At 41.2% G+C, this 13,471-nt stretch overlaps 1 non-coding gene across 1 annotated transcript; it reads left to right on the forward strand.

Annotated features, from left to right (window-relative positions):
* The first annotated feature begins 12,249 nt into the window (after window positions 1-12,249).
* On the forward strand, window positions 12,250-12,356 carry LOC141645604 (small nucleolar RNA R71). The gene has a single exon (XR_012545082.1). It is a non-coding gene; the product is annotated as a small nucleolar RNA R71 (small nucleolar RNA).
* The last annotated feature ends 1,115 nt before the right edge of the window (window positions 12,357-13,471 follow it).

The following is a 13,471-nucleotide window of genomic DNA, read 5'->3' on the forward strand; positions in this document are numbered from 1 at the left end:
CGGTTAACCCGGATATGGGACAGATCAGATGACCATTCAAACCATATTTGCAAAATGCCTTACTAAGAGGGATAGGATGCAAAAGAGGGACGATTTCCTTTTCTTTAGTACCTATGTCAAACGCTGCTTTGTGCTTCGATTTGACCGAGGTATAAAGTGGAATTCGAACAAGTTCCAGGCATCCCACAATTGCTTGGTGGCGACTCCGAACATCTCTAATCGTTTCGAGACTCTTACCGAGACGAAACCGACCGATCTAAAACGATCCGGTCGAAGGCATTTTTACGCTGTCGAGCGTGGCTTTCAAAAAGACTGTTGTATGTCCGCAGATCGAACCGGACCTGCAGGTGGGCCATGTCCACAGATTGGCGACTCCAATGGGGAAAACTAGGACGCTTACGTCTTTGTGATCCCTAGATGGTGAGACTCGAACGAGGTCTTGGTTGGAATGCATTAATTGATATTACGGTCATGGTCGGGTTCCTTGTCCGGGCCCACAACCTAACCCTTTTCGACCAATTGGCTCGTCCCGTCGGTGTGAGTTTTCTCATCCCCGCGTTTCGAATCCCGATTGAGTCAAGCATACCATTGACGTTACACATTTCTGTTTCGTCAAAGAGCTTTCATCACTTTCGAGCACGAGGCTAGGGCACCCTCCTTACACATTTTGTTTGGATTGGTATCCCTCTCGCAAATCGGGGTTTGATTTCTTGGTGTGTAACCCACCCTTTTAAGCCAAAACCCGTGTCAGCATGATGCATAATATAATGAAACTGTGAGTGCTTATGTGCTACTTGATCATAAGTCCTTCCGTGTCATTTGCAAACTTTCAAAATCACCTTTTTTGCGCCGTTATAATGGCCATTTCAAACCTCGGTCTTTCGCCGACCGATGCACGCCTTTCTAGGCCATCGTAATGACGATTTTAAAACTCGGTTTTGTATAACCATTTCAACACGCCTTTCTAGGCCGTCGTAATGACGATTTTCAAACTCAGTTTTGTATAACCATTTCAACACGCCTTTCTAGGCCGTCGTAATGACGATTTTCAACCTCGGTTTTGTATAACCGTTTCAAATCGCCTTTCTAGGCCGTCATAATGACAATTTTTCAAACCCGGTTTTGTATAACCGTTTCAAATCACCTTTTTACGCCGTTATAACCGCCGCGTCTAGACACGGATTTTAACCCGTTTCGCGCCGACAATGGCTCTTTCAAAACTCGAGAAAAGCACACACCCTTTTCTCAATACACTTTCGAGATCCCGAGGACCATGCACCGTCCCCGAGACCTTTTCAAGCATTTCAAACTCGATTTTTAAAACATACAATTTTGAATTTCAAAACCGTCTTGGGAAACAATACACTGTTTTCCGAGCCGACTCAAACTCAAACCGTCTTTCGCATAAAAACTTAAGACAACCCTTTCAACTGATCGACTTGCGGAGATCTCTATCTTCGGAAGCCGCCCATTAAAGCGACACGTGAGGTTACGCGAGGCGCGTTTTTGTTCCTATTCTAGGCATAATACCGTTTTAGTTGGTCGAGGTTTGTCGGGTTGGAAAACTCATTCCCGTCTAGGTCTCTGATCCTAACCGCACCCCCTGGAAGTATGGACTTGACTAGAAATGGTCCGGCCCAATTGGGTTTGAATTTTCCCCGTGGATTAACAGCTAAAAGAGCTCTAACCGATTTGAGTACTAAGTCTCCTTCTTTGATGTTCATTGGCTTAACCCTTTTGTTGAAAGCTCGTTTAATACGTGCTTGATATGTTTGGACATTGTGCAAGGCGCGTAGCCTACGTTCATCCAGGAGGATGAGTTCTTCGTATCTATCCCTCTTCCAGTCGGCTTCCGGCATTTGACTTTCGAGTAAGATACCCAAGGATGGTATTTCTAACTTGACTGGCTGTACAGCTTCCATGCCGTAAGTCAAATAGAAAGGAGTGGCCCCAGTGGGCGTCCTAAGAGATGTGCAATATCCCCACAAAGCAAAGGGTATCTTGCTTGACCAATCTCGATAGTTGTCAATCATTTTCTTGAGAATTGTGACCACGTTCTTGTTTGCTGCCTCTACCGCGCCATTAGTCTATGGTCTATAGGGCAAAGAGTGGTGATGACTAATTTTGTACTTGGCTAGCAATTGCTCAGTCTCAGCTTGGAAATGTGATCCATTATCACTAATGATCTCATGTGGGCAACCGTATTGACAGATGATGTTGTTTTGTATGAACTTTGCCACGTTTTTAGCCGTAATACTAGTGTAGGAAGCCGCTTCTACCCATTTGGTGAAATAGTCAATTGCCACTAGGATGAAACAATGACCTCCTGTTCTGACCGGGGTTATCTTCCCGATTATATCAATTCCCCAGGCAGAAAATGGCCAAGAAGATGTCATCGTGTAGAGCAATGAAGGAGGGACATGTTGTACATTCCCGAAGATTTGGCAATTGTGGCAATGTCTTACATATTTGATGCAATCGGATTCCATTGTGGTCCAATAATACCCCAAACGTGTGATCTTCTTTGCCATCATGGGCCCACTCATGTGAGGACCGCATTCTCCATCGTGGACTTCTTCCATTACTTTCCGTGCCTGTGAATGATCAAGGCAACGTAGGATTACACCAAGAGGTGTTCTTTTGTATAGCTCTCCTTGCATGAGAACGTATTGGGAAGCCAGTAGGCGTATAGCGCGTTGTCCTCTTTTGTCTATATCCGGTGGATAGGTACCGTTGAGTTTGAAATTTAGGATTGCTTAGAACCAGGGTTCCTGTGCGATTTCCTCTTCGTCGGTGATTTGGTGGACATAAGCTGGCTCTGACCGTCGTTCGATACATAAAGGCATTTACACCATGTCATCTGGCATATTAATCAAAGATGCAAGTTTTGCAAGAGCATCTGCAAATTGATTTTCTTCCCGAGGTAGGTGTAGATATGTAACGTGATCAAAGAATTGGGCAACTTGGTCTATTCTGGCTTGATAAGGTGGTAGGCTTTCGCTTCGGATTTTCCAAGATCCCGTAACTTGATTAATGATCAGGGATGAATCCCCATGTACTCGGAGGTTTTTAATGCCTAAGCTCACTGCCGCTTGTAGTCCAATAAGACAAGCTTCGTATTCTGCAGCGTTATTTGTCACCTCGAAGTCGAGTTTGAGAGAGATTGGTGTATGCTCGCCTTCAGGAGAAATGAGCAATACTCATATTCCAAATCCTCTTAAGTTTGATGCTCCATCAAAGTAAAGGTCCCAGGAGTCTACATCGGTTTGGAGTATATCCTCGTCTGGAAATGACCAAGTGTCTATTGTTTGTGCATCATTGATGGGATTTTCTGCAAAGAATTTGGCAACGGCGCACCCTTTTATAACTTTCAGGGGCCCCACGTACTTGAGATCGAACTCTGAGAGCATCAAAGTCCATCTTGCTAGGCGTCCGTTGAGAACGGGTTTCTCAAAGAGGTACTTGACTGGATCCATTTTGGAGTATATTTTGACGGTGTAGCTAAGCATGTAATGGCGTAGCTTCTTCGTCGCCCACACAAGAGAGAGGCATGTCTTTTCGAGTTGTGAGTATTTGCACTCGTACTCCAAGAACTTCTTACTAAGGTAGTAGATAGCCCTTTCCTCTTTCCCTACGGTTTGAGCTAGCATGGCGCCCATGGCTGTTTCAGTCACTGTGAGATACAGACCAAGAGGTTGATCTTGTTGAGGTGGCATGAGCACTGGTGGTTTGGCTAATATCTCTTTGATTCGGTCAAATGCCTTTTGACGATCATCATCCCATATGGTGTGGTTGATCGATGCCATTTCGTGTTCACAATTAAGTATATGTGGTCGTTGGTCAATGGTCGATACAAAACACAATTTATACTTCACAAACAACTCTACAATTAGTAAAGAGGCAAGTAAAGGTCGGATCCCAAGGGACGGGTATTGAAATGAGAATTCTATTGTAACTAGTAGTGTCTAGGGGTGTCACAAATTGGGTTGGTGTAGAAGGTCACTAAACTAAAATAACAATGAAAATAAACTAGCAAGATGAATAAAATAAGGGGTGTAAACAATTGATTAAAAGCACTAGGGTGTCATGGGATCATAGGGGAATCATGGGATATGATCATACAAACATGTTCTCAAATTATAAGCAAGCAATTATTGTTGTGATGGATTGAGTTGGGTTATGTCTTACAATCCTAGGAAAGTTTGGGTCCCGGAGCCGAATCGATTAGATTGTACAACACCTACAAGTCGACTTAATCTTTCCTACTCAACACATGCATGGTCTAACAAGACTCGAGTTGGGTTATGTCTTACAAGTCTTGTTGAAAGGATAGAAGATGATAGTAAATGCAAGGATTCATAGGCTTAGCATTTCATCAAATATAACATGTGCATGTATTAAGATCAAAACAAGCAAGCAAATAAGATATGAAAGCATATTGATTTAAGCATGAATCATCCCCATGATGGTTTCCCCTAATCACCCATTAAACCCTAGCTAAGAGACTACTCACTCATTATCATGTTAATCATGCTAGCAAGGTTGTCAATCATACCAACAACATGAAACATGATGAATAAATGAAAGTAATTAACAATAATTAAAAAGGGATTAAGAGATTATACCTACTAATGATTCCAATAATAAAGCAAGAATAATAGAAGTACTTGAATCCTAGATTGAGAGGTTGTCAATCTCCCAATAATAACCCAAATAATCTTCAATTACCCAAAATAAAGGAAGAACAAGAGAGAGATTTAAAGAACTAAAACTTGGATTAAAACTTGATTAATACTTGATTACAATATTGAAGAGAGATTTGATTGATATTAACTACACTAATTATTGATAAGAAGAACATGCTCCTATAATTAGACTAATGGGGTATTTATAGTGAAAATTAGGGAGGATGCATTAGGGTTAACTAAGGGCTAAACTAGTAATTACACTTTTTAAGTTGAGCAAGGAGGACCCGGTATTTTCTGAGAGAAGGGCTTCTCTTTTCGTAGCTTGAAGAATGAAATCCGTCTTTGTGCGGAATCGTGCGGATTAGAGTCGGGACGGCCGGATTTGGGCGGTGCAATCCGAGCGGATTCAGGAGAGGGACGCTCGGATTGTTGAGGGGGAATCCGAGCGGATTCCAAGGAGGGACGCTCGGATTATGCTGGCTGGACGGGCGGATTGTCTGCCATCCGTTCGGATTGTTGGTCAGCGTCAATTCTTCTTCTTTTCTTCCCTTTTCTTCATAAATTCCTTGGGGATTTCCTTGGGGATGCAAGGATCCTTTCTCAACATTGTTCTTCTACTATGATATGTACAAAGGCCTTCTAGTCTTGTCTCTTCTTGATGCTTGGTCATTGAATACAATCAATTTAGCCTCGTTTTGCCATGAAAATGCAAGATTCTTACTCCTTTCCTACCAAGGGATCAAAATCTCAAAGAATATGCAAAACAAAGAACTAAAGATAAGAAATGACCCAAATAGGCACTAAAAAGCATGGGAACAAGGCTAATTCGGGGGCTAAATATGCGCTAATTATGGTCACATCAAATATCCCCAAACCGAACCTTTGCCCGTCCCGAGTAAAGAGGTGACAAAGACTAGGACCAAAACTAACCTATCCTAATAATAATAGCCGATATGAGACAATTAGCGGGTCTCACTCCGCCCCTTCAACTCACAACAAGACAACCATGAGGTAGGAAGTCTTCTTGCAAGGCAAGGTGGGTCTTGCCAAAATGGCGACACATCCAAAAATTAAAGCACATAAAATCACATAGTGGATGCATCTACAAAAAGAATAGCCACTTTCCTCATCTAAGTGGTGGAAATTATCTACAAGGGAAGCAATTCAAGGGTACACAATCCTTCATAGATGCAATTTGTTCAAACTACTAAGCCTAGAAGGATACCAATAAATCACCTCCAAGTTGTGTCAAGCTAGGGTACCTTTGTCCTCAATCGTTAAATGCTTTTGTCAAGAGTAGACTCCCTATGGTGTTAGAAACACTGGAGGATCGCGGAATTCCCCCTCTTGCCTAGACAAGAAGAAGGGTCGTCCCCTCTCTACCATGCACAAAAATGGATATGATGGATAAAGGGATCAATAGATATTTGAGTTTCATTTTGGGAGTTTGCTTTCATTGTTGTTTTTCCCCCAATTTCATTGGTATTTGACATTTGAGAACACTTGCTTGCCATTTCTTTTTGATTTTTGGCATTTCAATACTTGACAACTTTTTGCATTTCTTTTGAACATTTTCAAAGTCACCCCAATTAGTAACGAGGGTGCCTTGTATTTGAAGCTTTAGGAGTTCTATTTTTGCTCCTCTTTTCATTTGATGCATTTTTGCAAACTTTCTTTCACTTTTCATTTTATTGAACTCAAATTGATTTCTTTTTGTGCCCATTCCCTTTTGTTGACAAAAATATGGTAGAATATGGATGAATGATGGAAGTATGCATGGTTTCAAGGGTCACCTTGGAATAAACGGTAGCCAAGGAGTTATCACACCACAAGGTACTCTTGACTCGGCCTTAATCCATGGGTCATAGGATACTAGCATGACACATCCTAGGGTGTTTTACAAGCATTCTAACAAGCAAAGTCTTAAGAATAAAAAGCATCTACTAGGGCCTATATACACTTGTCAAGCTTCCCAAATAGACGGTTTCGCAAAATTTTTCTAACATGCAAACTACATGCCATGATGCAACTAGCATATAAACATCCTAATGCATATGATTCTACCAACTAATATGCCATATAAACTAAATGCAATCCTAAGTTCACATTGTTTTACCGCATCAATCAGAATAAAGCCACATAGTCATTAACATAAAGAGGAAAAAGGAGATTGGAAAGATCATACCATGCGGTCTTCAATATCCTCATGTCTCGGATGTGGCGTAGTCAATCAAAGTGAACAAGGATAAAACAAACACAATATATACAAGACAATATATATACAAAGGAAATGAACTTGTTTTTGGATTTTTCAATTTTCAAATTTTTATGGTTTTTGAAATTTTTCAATTTTTATGGGTTTTTGAATAAGAGTTAAATGTTAGAATTCCCATCCCCACACTAATATGGGCATTGTCCTCAATGGCCAAAATGATGGAAATTATGCAAAGATGATGCATGATTTCTATACTAAATGCAATTCTACACTAAGCTATACTACATGATGCATGGTTTTTTGTTATGACGGAGAGGATAATTTAGATTACCTCCCATTGCGTATGCATTAACTTCCCCAAACCGAGTGAGACACTATTGCTAATGTCCAAGGATGGGTATAGTTCATGCACACACTATGCTATGCATGAAACTAGATTGTCATTTTGGATTTTACACATGGGAACAATAAAAGAAGAACACCTCAATGGAACCGAGGTGTGAGTCCTTTGATGTTGCTAGGACTAAACCAACCAATGATCAAAATGAAATAAAATACAAAGAGATATAGAAAAACCGTGGGAGAGTAGGAATCTCCAAGGCTTGCTAGTCCTCCATCATGCTATCATCATCATCATCACTTCCCTCATGAGAAGTGGTCACATTGCCACTTTCCTTGGCACTTTCTTCTTCACTTTCTCCATCATCTTGTTCATCATCATCTTCACCATCTCTTTCTCCATCTCCTTCTCCATCTCCACTTGCTTCTTCCTCAATATTATCATCAATTTCTTCACCATTTCCAACAACCTCATTGTCTTCCACCACGTCCCTAGATGCACCCGGAAACAAGGCTTCTTTATCCGCCCAACTAGGCAAAGGACAAGATGGATCAAGGAGTCCTTGCCTAGCTAAATGTAGGAGGGGAGGATATTGAGCCAAATATGCATTCTTCCGATCTTCATAAGCTTGCTTGTGCATTGCTTGCATAAGAAGAGTGACATAGTCTTTCCCAATTTCAATTCCTTCCGGTTTGAACTCTTCATACACAAAGGGGTAAGGTGGTATAACAATGGAAGAGGAGGGGGTTTCATGATCACCCTTTTGTTTTTGAATGATGTACTCGGCTTCTTCGGATAGGGGAAATAGATAGTTGGTCCGGTGGACACTTAGACGACAAATCTTCGCGGGTAAAGTGAATGATCGAGCCTCACTAGTAAGCCATCCACATTTGGTGTCAAGGGGGTTTTGAGCAACCCACTTGAACTTGTTAATCATGGTAGGCATATCAATAAGATGGCCACCTTCCTTTGCCTTGTACTTGCTATCCTTATTGAAATTAGGATGAAAGTGCTTGGCTAGGACCGTGACTAGGCCGCCATTAACAATAACGGTTGTACCCTTCTTCCCACTATCAACATGGAGCCATCTATCAACCAATAGCCTCAAAGAATTGAAAGGCTTGGTATGGATTCTTCCGACATTCAAAGCCGATTCAAGGAGAATAAAATCAAGTCTTGTGAAATGATTGGTGTCTTTCCTAGCAATTATGGTATTTCCCACAACTTTGTGCCATACTCTTATGCCCGGATGATGGACCAAAAGAGCACGACAAGCATGAAAATCATCAAATTTCTTCCCGGAGATTGCCTCCCAAAGAGGCTCGGGGTCATACTTTCCATAATGCTTAAGATATCTCGATTCATCGCTAAGACCCAAAATTTCACCTAATTCCTTAAAGGTAATGCGTCTACTAATGTTAGCTAGACGAAACTCAAGATTTTCCCTATCCTCAACTTTGGTGACTTTTAAAGAACTTAAGAATTCCAAGACAAGGGAAGGGTATGTCGATTCCTTTGTTTCAAACAATTTCTTCAAACCCATGGCATTGAAAAAGGCTTTTGTTTGTTCAAGAACACCCAATTTCTCCAAGGCATGTTTACATATGAATTTGGTGGATTGAATTGATTTTATAGCAAACTTGACAAATGTCTTTCTATGGGTATCGGAAATAAAAGTTACCTCCGGATAATGCAAGAGTTGATCGATTACCGGAGTAGAAGGTGATGCTCCCATAGAAGTTTGTTGTTGTTGTTGCAGTTCCAAGTTTGGTGTTGATACCACCATTGCCAAAGCTTTCTTTGTTTGAAGAGCTTTTTGCCTTTGAGAGAGAGCCTTTGCCTTTGGTGCCTTTGTTGCTCCCTTTGTCCTTGCCATTTGATGAACTAACCAAGAAAAGAATCAAAAATCTTCAATTTGTAGGATGCCCAAATCGATTTGAAGGTGAAAGGCTTTGCCTTTATGAAATCAAAAATCGACTCAAAGGTTGAAGATTTTGTGCTTGGTTTTGATTTTTATTGAAGATGGAGTGATTGATTTGTTGTTTGAAGGATGGTTTGATTTGATTTTGGTGGATTTTGTTGAGGGTTTTTGTTTTTGTGATGGAGAGGATGAGGGTTTTGATGTTGTGGGTATTGTTTATGAATGAATGAAGGAAGGAATGAAGGTGGGAGGGTATTTAAAGAAGTCGAAATTTTCGAAAACGCAGGGGCAATCCGTGCGGATTAGGCCCAATCCGTGCGGATTCTCAGCCTTCAAAATTTTCGAAGCTCGCCTAAAGACGGGCGGATTCTGGGAATCCGCTCGGATTCTTCCGTGATGGGACGGGCGGATTTGCTTCAGACGGACGGATTTCGATTCGAGAGAAATTTCTTTGTTTTCTTCTTGAAGACGGACGGGCGTCTTCTTCACAAGACGGACGGATTCTATGAGACGGGCGTCTTTCCGGAAATCCGCTCGGATTCTTCAACAGTCAAGAAATTTTCAATTTTCAGCTCAGCTCAGGTCGGGCGTCTTCTCAGCAGGACGCTCGGATTCTTCCCTGTTGTACACGGATTCAGCTCCACCCGTGCACAAACGCATTCCCATATCATTCTTTCTTTCTTTCTTTCAAATCTTGTGTTCTTCATTGTGGGGGCACTACTAAGGCATGAATAGCCTAGGCAATTCCCATCCCCACACTAAGGTAAGGCACTACACATCAATTGAAATTGTTAATCCCTCCCTCACTTCTCTCTTACATGACAATTATTTTGATCAAAGTAAATAAAAATCCAAAAATGACAAAAAAATGCAATACAAAAATCGAAATGTAAGTTAGGGAGTTAGAAATATTTACAAGTGGTGGTTTAGGGAGGACTCCACCAAACTCTCATTCTTGATGAGATGTCAAGGGGGCATGTCCAAGGTGTTGTTGATGTTGCTCAACACCTTGAAGAAGTAATCAAAAGCTTGTTCATTATTATGGTAGAGGTCCTCAATAGACCGTGCCCCTTGTTGTTGATCATGATCGATGGCATGCCCAATGTAGGGATTAAAAATCCCTTCAAATTCGTCGTCCCAAAGACCACAAACTTCATTGAGTTGATCATTGAAAATCTCTTGCTTAGATGGAGACAACTCTCCCAATTTCTTCTCTTGGCCAATGAGGCCATCTTCTTCTTCCTTGGTTGATTTTGATGAGCTTTGCAAGCTCTCCTTGTCACAATTCACTTGCTCTTTGAATGGAGCATCTTCAATTTTCTTCCTCCATTGGAGTTCCGATTTCTTCCTTTCATCCTTCCGGCTATAATGATCAATCATGAAACATGGCTCATGCAAACGAGGAGCTCTCATGGTTTTGTCAAGATTAAAAGTTATGCTTTCATCTCCCACTTCTAGAGTGAGCTCTCCATGTTTCACATCAATCACCGCACCCGCGGTGTGTAGGAAAGGTCTTCCTAAGATGATTGGAATGTTGGAATCTTCCTCCATATCAACAATGACAAAGTCCACCGGGATGAAAAACTTCCCAATTCGCACGGGGACATCTTCCCATATCCCTAATGGTGTCTTCGTCGATCTATCGGCCATTTGGAGTGTGATATTGGTGCATTTAAGCTCTCCCATCCCCAACCTTTTACTCACCGAGTACGGCATGACACTCACACTAGCCCCTAGATCACATAAGGCTTTGTTGATCGTCGTGTCGCCAATGGTACACGGTATTGAGAAGCTTCCCGGATCCTTTAACTTTGGAGGTGAACTCCCTTGAAGTATTGCACTACTCACCTTAGTGAAGGCGATAGTCTCAAGTTTCCGGATCGACTTCTTCTTTGTGAGGATATCTTTCATGTATTTTGCATAGGCCGGTACGTGATTGATTAATTCCGTGAAAGGAATTGAGACTTCTAAGTTCTTCACAATCTCCATGAACTTTCCAAGTTGATCATCAAATTTGGGCTTGGCTTGACGACTTGGAAAAGGTAGTCTAATCACAATGGGCTCCTTTTCTTTGGCCTTGTCTTCATTTTTCTTTGAACTTTCTTCTTTTGATGATTCCCCTTCTTTGGAGCTTTGCACAACAACTTCATTCTCACTAGCTTTCACAACTTCATTCTCAACTTGCTCCTTCGGTGCTTCATACCTTGTACCACTTCTCAAGTGAATGGCACTAACCGTTTCATGTCTAGGGGGATTACTTTGAGGTGGTAATTGCCCCTTTTGTCTTTGTGAGCTTGAAGATGCTAGTTGAGTCAATTGTGTTTCCAACATCTTGGTGTGAGCTAGAATGTTGTTGATGGTGGTGTCCTTTGCTTGGCTATCTTTTTGCATTTGAGTGAAAAATTCTTGTTGATTCTTTTGCATTTGGAGGACCGCTTTTTGGACATCAAAACCTTGGTCATTTTGGTGATTGTATGGATTTTGATTTTGGTAACCTTGGTTTTGATTGTAAAAGGGTCTTTGATTTTGATTTCTCATGGGTGGTGGAGTGTATGTTGTTTGAGGGTTTTGAACATTTTGGCTTTTGTATGAGAGATTTGGATGGAATTTGGTGTTTTCATTGTAAAAATTTGAATAAGGGGTACCACTTTTGTAAGCTTGGAAAGCATTAACTTGTTCGGTTGTTCCCCTACACTCACTTGGGTCATGACCCAAAGTTCCACAATTCTCACATATCCCACTTGGGATTGATGAGGATGCCGTCATGGCATTGACATGATGCTTTGATGATTTTGAGTTTTCCTCAAGTCTAGCCATAGCTTGTTCAAACTTCAAGTTGATTGTGTCAATGTGAGCACTAAGTTGAGCACCCAATTGAGTAACGGAGTCCACTTCATGCTTTCCTCCTCTAGTAGCCTTGCGAGGTCTACTATATTGTGAATTATGGACCGCCATTTCCTCAATCTTGTTCCATGTTTGATTCTCATCAACTTCGGTGAACATTCCATTTGATCCCATATTGAGAATGTTCCTAGAATCTTCATATAAACCATTCCAAAATTGTTGTACCAAAAACCATTCGCTAAGTCCATGGTGAGGACATGAGCGACAAATACCTTTGAACCGCTCCCAAGCTTCATACAAAGATTCTTCATCCCTTTGCTTAAAACCCGTAATTTGAGCTCTTAGCATGTTAGTCTTTTCCGGTGGGTAGAATTTTTTGTAGAAAGCTAGAGCTAACTTCTTCCAAGAATCTATTCCAAGGGTGGCCTTATCAAGGCCCTTCAACCATTGCTTCGCGGTGCCGATTAACGAAAAAGGAAATAAGACCCATCTAATTTGGTCTTGAGTCACGCCCGTTTGAGAGATAGCATCACAATAATCGCAAAAGGTTTCCATATGAGAATGAGGGTCCTCACTAGGCATTCCCCCGAATTGGCTCCTCTCAACTAATTGGATGAAGGCGGACTTGGCAATAAAATTACCGGTGAGATGTTGCGGTGTAGGAGTACCATTTGGTAGATTCTCCTCGGTGGGTATAGAGTGTGACGAGAATTTAGGCATTGTAGGTGGATTTTGTGTGGTATTGTTTAATGGGTTCTCTTCTCCTTCTATTGCGAAAGGATTGACAAACTCACTAGTGGGTTGAACAACTTCACCAACACCTCCCAAATTCCTCCTAACAAGTCTCCTATTATTCGTCAAGGTTCTTTCGATTTCACGGTCAAAAGGTAACAAATCACTTTGTGACCTTCTAGACATGCAAAATATCAAACAACTCGAAAACAATTAGAACAAACCTTGAGGATTTTTACTTCCCCAAGGTGAAAAAGACACAACTAATAACAATAAAAAGAAATCTTAAATCAATTAAACACCGTCCCCGGCAACGGCGCCATTTTTTGATCGATGCCATTTCGTGTTCACAATTAAGTATATGTGGTCGTTGGTCAATGGTCGATACAAAACACAATTTATACTTCACAAACAACTCTACAATTAGTAAAGAGGCAAGTAAAGGTCGGATCCCAAGGGACGGGTATTGAAATGAGAATTCTATTGTAACTAGTAGTGTCTAGGGGTGTCACAAATTGGGTTGGTGTAGAAGGTCACTAAACTAAAATAACAATGAAAATAAACTAGCAAGATGAATAAAATAAGGGGTGTAAACAATTGATTAAAAGCACTAGGGTGTCATGGGATCATAGGGGAATCATGGGATATGATCATACAAACATGTTCTCAAATTATAAGCAAGCAATTATTTTTGTGTTGGATTGAGTTGGGTTATGTCTTACAATCCTAGG

The sequence above is a fragment of the Silene latifolia genome, chromosome 2, assembly GCF_048544455.1.
Source record: "Silene latifolia isolate original U9 population chromosome 2, ASM4854445v1, whole genome shotgun sequence".
Taxonomy (NCBI): domain Eukaryota; kingdom Viridiplantae; phylum Streptophyta; class Magnoliopsida; order Caryophyllales; family Caryophyllaceae; genus Silene; species Silene latifolia.